The following is a 7,830-nucleotide window of genomic DNA, read 5'->3' on the forward strand; positions in this document are numbered from 1 at the left end:
ACATATATATATATATACATGTATATACACACTTATATGCATACACATATACACACATACACATATATACACATAGCAGTTCAAAAATATGGCGTACAGAATTACAGAGATTCAAACAAAATCGGGTCTCCTTGACAAAATGTAATGTTTCCATTTATCCCAAATCTCAATAAATGTGTCATATTGAAATCTGTTAGAGAAGGTAATTTTTCCATTTTAAACAACCCATAGACAGTCTCGTGCCAGTCATTTAGTGATGGAATGTTCACACTTAGCCATTTGGCTTCTGCATTTAAACCAGCTCCATCCTCAGCCTCCTTTTCACTCAAACCAGGAAGGACTATAGCAGCAGCCAGGTAACTGAAAAAGAACAGAAAAGAATTAATATAGCATATACCTATATAAAATAACAAACAATGCAAAACAGATTCTATGCCACTATTCGGACTATAGCTTACTGCTGTTATGCATTACAGATAAACTCAAAGTGTTTAATTGGTTAATTTATGATCACAGAAGCTTTAGAGCACAATGTAAAAATAAGACAAAAAAGTAAACATCAATATTACCCAAGTATTTCAATTGTGTGGTTGCATGCAGCCATCACAATATCCTTGGTGTTTTTACATAAAAGTCACAACAAACCCAATGATGTCACATTCTGTACTGGCACAAGATGGCACTAAACATGCTCTAAAACTTAAAACCCTTATTTCTTAAATCCCGCTTTACAAACCGTGTTCAATCTATGATAGTTTTTAGAGTAGGGCTCCATGGTATAAATTACTTTTTATACATATAGTGTTTTCATGCCCACTTTAACAAAAAGGATGGTTGCATAACGGTTGCAAAATAAATAAAAAGATAACATATTTAATCATGAACTCTGCATCTTATAGACCAATAAAATTGCTTTAAAATCGAGTTCAGCCTACAAGAAGAATCTAGGGATACATTTGTTTCTAAGAATTCTTATTTCATACTCATATTCGCAAGAAAACAAAAAACTACACCCTCTTACTCTCTACACAATGTTCCACTAACTGTGACACTGTTTTCCAAAAAAATTATTTTGATCCTGTTCATCTTTTACCTGGACCAGAACCTGGATTTGGGGAGGTCTACAACATAAATTATCATGACAATGTACCCTGGAAAGAAGTGAGACACTTTTGTAATACTGAAAACAGAGATAAATGAGTTTATCTCAATAATCCTTAATCCTGCTTTGTAGTAAAGGCCCGTGGAACAAGGTGATACTAATCAAACCATTTACATCAGAAAATTGTGTTGATACAATTACTTTTACTGTCACAATCCTTTTTAAATAGAGCAGGACTCTGCAAACATCAAAGAATTTGACAATGAAGGAGAACAGGACAGACAAGGGCAAGAGGGTAGGACAACATTATGGGGGAATTATAAGTATAACCAGTGAGGACGCTGCAGACAGTAAGGAGTGAACAAGAGAAAAGGCTGGTATTAAATGAACATAAAACACCTTCAACATTTACCAGAAAATAACGAAAATAACTCACGTTGATAAACTCAGATGACCTATCATGGCAGAATGGAATCACAGCTGTGATGGGATTTAGGGCAGGGCCCCATTGAGTTTAGACATTGGTGGTGGTGAGGATGAAGACTAAGGCTTGGATGGCTCCAACGAAGGTCTGTGAGGTGGAGATGGGGAGGAGGTGGGTTGCATGAATGTGATTCTGAAAGGGAGAATGACTGACACAAAGAAAGCAGGCAATGAGGACAGTATTGAGTTTGACAGCGTGGCAAACAGGTAGTGAAGTTGAGAATAGACTAGCAGACACCCGAGAAAGCAGACAGATGATTGATTATAAATCTTTCTTATTGAACTCATGCATAAGCTTTATTACTATTACTACTAAATCTAGGGAGTGTCATATCTCTGGTTTTGTTTACTCTATATACTAACTCATCTGACATTTTTAATGTAAAATTTTCTGATCATACAGTTATTGGGACAGTGATCAATGGAAAAAACTGACATAGGATTCAAATGCAAAACTTACAAGAAAGAATCACGATTATGCTTGGTCCCTGTACTCTGTGTTATGTGGAAGTTGGGACAGTTTGAAATGGATTGACTGATACTGAATTGACTGATACTGGTTCTGGTTTTCTTGGCATTTTTTTTTTTTAGTTCTTTTCTATTACTCATTTGTGGAGATTTTTTGTCTTTCTTTTGTATTGTTCCTTGGGATGTTTCACTGTTTGTAGTTAATAATAACGAAAAAACACTGTAAATATGGGTAGTAAAATTGCAGGTCAGCAACACTACACTATGATTCAACTTTCTCCTAGGTGGGAGGCTGGAGGAGGTTCATGAGAGCCTTAATGATGTATCACAACATACATGGTAAATACATCTCACTACTATCAGGATAGAAACATAAGGTACCACCTTTGTACTATCTTTTGTAACTTGACTCTGCTGAACCACATAGCTTGAATTTTATTGTGTCTTCAAGATGGGAGCCTGTGTAGTGTTTTCAGCATTTTTCTTAACCAGGTGATCATTAGAGTACACATTAGTTCCCCATAATTTTATCTGCTCCCGTTATCTCCAGCTTTCTGTGATTTGGTACTCTATAAATAAAACTGAATTGCATTAAATTCATAAACCGATTGCAGATTTCTCATTCTTGCCTTTTTAAGGACGAGTGTGAACATGACTCAATATCATTATGTGCGTAGTTGACAAATAGTCCCTTTACTGTAGAAGAAAGTGATTGGCTGCTGCTTGAAGAAAACTAAGTCAGGGTTTGTAGGTACACTGCCATCAGCCACCACATCATGAGTATAAGACCTGGGTCTCCAGTCCCCAGCCAATTATGTCTTTTATGTCGTACTGCTGTTACAGGTCTGCCACTAAACCAATCTTTTGTCCTTGTCAACATTTTGTCATGAAGTCAAATGATTTCTTTGTATCCACAGCTTCCTCCTCCAAAAGTATGCATTTCCTCTTTATATACAGGTTTAAACGAAACGAATCAAAGCAGAAAACCATGTTGCAACAGCTGCTTAAAGCCCACATCTACCCAAAATGGCTGGTAGCCTGACTGGTAGCCGCAGGGCCTGGCTTGCCTTGGCCTCAGTCGATCACAGTCTGCTACCACTCAGTAGTCAGCCAAAGTCCACCACACAGTCTGCCGAGATGTGCTTAAATACAATGCAATGCAAAATGCAGTGAAACTATTGCAATGCACCTACAGCTGTTGAACTGTGAATTTTTATAAGTGGTGTCAACTTTATCGTTTAAGAGTGTATGTCATTCTTGTGAGCTCACTTATGTTGTTTTGAGAGTAAATGTCAATTACTCTGTGTGACGTTTTGGCATTAGGATCAGTGGCAAATTAGCCCTGTGATATAAATGAAGACTTTCTAATGACTTTAAACATGGTCAGAAGACAGGGATGCTTCACCGAGGATAATGAACCGTTATCTCAACCACCTATAAACACCTCTAACAACAAACCATGTTGAATCTGCATCCTACAGCAACATCATCATTATATTCACATATTATGCATGCAGCCAAAATCAGTGTAATCATTGATGTTGTTACAGGAAATATATTTGACTGTTATAACAATGTATTCACCTTTCATGCTTGATTGATATTAATCTCTGGCTCTCTTCCACAGCATGTCTTTTATCCTGGTTTCCTTCTCTCTCCCCAGCTGGTCGCAGCAGATGGCTGTTTCTTCTGGTTAAAAGGGAGTTTTTCCTTCCCACTGTCACCAAAGTGCTTGCTCATAGGGGGTCATATGATTGTTGGGTTTTTCTCTGTATGTTTTATTATAGGGTCTACCTTACAATTTAAAGCACCTTGAGGCAAGTGCTGTTGTAATTTGGCGCTGTATAAATAAAATTGAATTGAACTGATTGCCCCAAAATTTATAATTTAACTGGCTTGTCCATATTTCTTTTAGAAACACTTCACTTCAGTCACGTGTCAGATCTGTTAAAATGTAATTCAAGCAGAGGCTGTAAAACAGCAAGCAACAACACATGCAAAAAAGTGTGTGTTGATATATCCCCACTCTTCCTCTGCACGCCAACAAATATATATTACATACAGCAACTAAAAAGTCTGCTGCTAATAAAATCTGATTGGACATTAATTGCTGTGTAACTCCCTTGGAAATGCATGTCTTTGCATATAAAGCCTGCATTTGTTTCTTGCGTGTTTGTGTTATGACCATATGGCTATACTAAACTACAGCTGTGGCATTTTTTTTTGATCAATACACCATCCGTGGAGCTCTGCGGCAGCACTCAGAGCACAGTCATTAGTCAGGAGGTCAGCCGTGAACAAGTGGAGATGTAGTAAAATTAGAAACATTTACATGAGATGATTGACAATATTGCCAGTCTTGTTTTGTCTGTGCTGCATATTCATGCAAATTGCCATCATCTGACGGTGGCCTCGATCCATTAACACCTTTGAAACTTCACAAAAGGCCATTACTGTGTGTTATTCCCAGACACTGCAGCACATTTATGGGGATCTTTATATGAGTGCATTTTCCTCAAGGTCCTTGCTATAAATTCATGTAAAGTAACATTTCACTGGAATAATCTGGGTCTTATTGTTGGTGCACAGCATTGCACTGTGTTAAAATCTCCCAGTTCTTTTAATCTTTGGGCTGAAGGAAGGACAATACTCGGTGTATAAATGCTCAATCAACAATATTTTATTTCCATATAATTCAACACTTAAGAGCATAAGAACCATCATGATGGGGAGAGTTGCCTGCAGAGGGTCACAGCAAGTCTCAAAATGGTGACGGGTTTCTCAGCCTTTTATAGCCTCTAGTAGCCCCCACCTAGTCGTAAAAGCCTAAACATTCACATGTTTTCTCTCTTACGGCGCCTAAGTTATGACCTCGGCTCCTTGTCTTTCTGCTCTCTGTAAAGGTGGGGGTATGGAATGTGGTCTTCTCTTCTTCTATTCTAGACACAAGGTCTCCTGCACACAACATTCTCTTCATGATTCAGCAGTATGAAATGTCAAGAAACAGTGTAACACATTCAACAGTGTTGAGTAATGCAGGTCAATCAAATAGATCTAATGATTTTCACACTCTTTTAAGTCAGAAGTATAATGCAAACTAAAACTACATACTGATCACACTCTATATTAAGGGGTATAATATGACCTACAGCAATATCATAATTCAACTACTTTGATTACATATATAAGGTAACATATGATAACAGAATAATCTCACAACTGACACTGCATGAAGTGTAGCCAGAACGTGGTATTGCTATCAACCAGAACAGTAGTCAATCTGGAAAATCCATGAGTAGATCCTGCTGAGAATGGGCTGACTAATGATTACAGATCAGCGTTTTCTAATCCAGTGTTAAGTTTCTCATATTATGTTCCTCCTGTAGCTGTCACGATATGCGAGGCAGGTTGTGTGAATTTTTTTATGTGAGGACCCAAATGTGGACCACAAAAGACAAAGTCGGAATTAACTGAAAGTGTGCCGTTTATTTAGGCAGATATAACCAACGGGGAAGAAACATAAAAACAAACTAACAGAGGATCACCTGAACTGGAGAAACAAAGACAACAAGACAAAACCTGGAACATTAGAGAAAACTTGGAAACATGGGAGGGGCACAAGAGAGTCATGGGGAAAGCAAACATGATGACAAAGGTCGGGGAAAACTCACACAATATATACAGACAGGAGGTGATCAGGGGAAGTGGAAAAGCATGGGGAACACAGCTGACATGAATGAATCTGACGCCACAGACCACTGGACTGTCAAAATAAAACAGGAAAAAGGCAGACTAAGCCACTCTGACTTAACAAGGAACGGAAAGTGACAATGGGAGACATGATGCCGACATAACTATGGAGCACATACTGAGGACAAGACAGGCTGGGAAGAACACACAAGACAGACAGAGGAGGTATGGAATAAATGCACATAAACAGAGAGACACACAGAGAGGGGCACAGAGGACAAAGACCCAAGGGAACCTAATAAAACAAATAGCTAAATAAGTAAACTCAGCGAGGTAATAAGAACGAACTCAGAACTAACCAGTTAAATGAAAATAATGACTATAATAATTCATAACAGATACCAAAACATAAGAAAACTCAAAACACAGAGTCAAATGACACAGAACCATGACAGTAGCAGTGGTTCAGATCTAAAAAAAAAAATAGCAACATTCACTTAGTGGAGGTCATTTAACCCACTTTCATGAAGCTCCCAGCAGACTGAATCTGACCAGATTCTACACACAACTGCAAGATTTTACACACACACATGTGAAAATTCTATATAAAGAGAATTCGTATAAACTCGATCTACAACAACAATACAAATCTGATTCATTTCAATCCAAACTTTTTAAGTAATTTTGGTATCAGACAAGCCAAACAGACCAATCTGTTTGGTTTGGTCTGTTGGTCTGTTCAGTTTTATTTCAATCCATTCTGTATTTCATGAACAAATGCAATAGTGGAAAATGACAACAACAAAACCACACAGCAGAGATTGGAGTTACAGAGGGGAGATTGTGACAAAAACATTCTTTTGGTCTTTTGGTGCGTCTGTCTTTCATCTCACTCTTCCCCCTTCCACCATTAAACCTCTCTGAACTCTTTACAACCGTTGTCTAGATGATGAGTAATAATCCTCGGATTAGCTCAAATTCACGGGCATACTTCTTGTCCCTGTGGGTGTCCTGTTCCACATTCATCACCACTGGCACTTCTGTTCTTCATCCCTGCAGTGACAAGCAGGTCACTCATCCACTGATCACTCTCTAAACAATGCACTCCTTCTCCACCCAAATGGCGCAATACAAATCCCGCAAAAGATGTTGACCAGAAGTTCCAGATCAGTGTCTACAATGCAATAAAAATATGAGCCTTTCAGGTATAAAAAGGTCATAAAATAAATGAAAAAAAAAATTGCCTTTATGATAGTAAGGATCATACGTGTGGAGATGATCTGGCTCCCATTATGTTCTCCCTTTATATCATGCCACAGAGCAGTGTGAAAACTATGGTAAGCTAAATGGAAGAAAAATGACGAGGTTTAAGAAAAGCAGATCATCAAATATTCCACATAAACATTCCAAGAAATATTTTTGTTACATCACAAGCGCATGCCATCAGAATTATCTCCAAAGGTGAGATCTCCAGCTTCTTATTTCAGTCTGCTGAATTGAATAGTGACACTTTGGGGCTTGCTATGAAGGTCATGTGAAGAAATGCTATACGCACGGCTTATTGGCTTTGCTGCTGTTGGGGCAGCCACACTTTCTGTAACCTGACCATCATTCACTGAATCAATCACATGTGAGAATTTGAATTGTATAATACTACAAACACTACAGAACTAAAGTATCTGAAGTCTCTGTTGATCTCAGCAAGTGAAGCAGGCTTCTACTGGCAAGAAGAAGAAGGCGGGTATACCCGATCAGCCCTCCCTCCACCAATAGATCACCATACGGGAGTTAGGGGTGTCGGCGTCTAAACGTTTAGGTTGTCACTCACTTTTGCAGTGGCTTTGATGGATCCAGGACGGTCTTTCTGCTATTTTGCAGGCAGTAGGTGTGGTGAGTAGCACTTGATAAGGACCTTCCACCTTGGTGAACTCCAATTTTCCTTTGGAGTACTTTGATCAGGATCCAATCACCTGGTTTCAACCTGCAAGATACTGGAGAGTTGTTTAGAACAATCTCTTTATTTTCAAGTAATTTCAAGTTGTGTGTTTCTGAGAACTTTGTGTCAGTCTCATCCACATTTTTACCAG

The sequence above is a fragment of the Oreochromis aureus genome, unplaced genomic scaffold (genome assembly GCF_013358895.1).
Source record: "Oreochromis aureus strain Israel breed Guangdong unplaced genomic scaffold, ZZ_aureus HiC_scaffold_358, whole genome shotgun sequence".
NCBI lineage: Eukaryota > Metazoa > Chordata > Actinopteri > Cichliformes > Cichlidae > Oreochromis > Oreochromis aureus.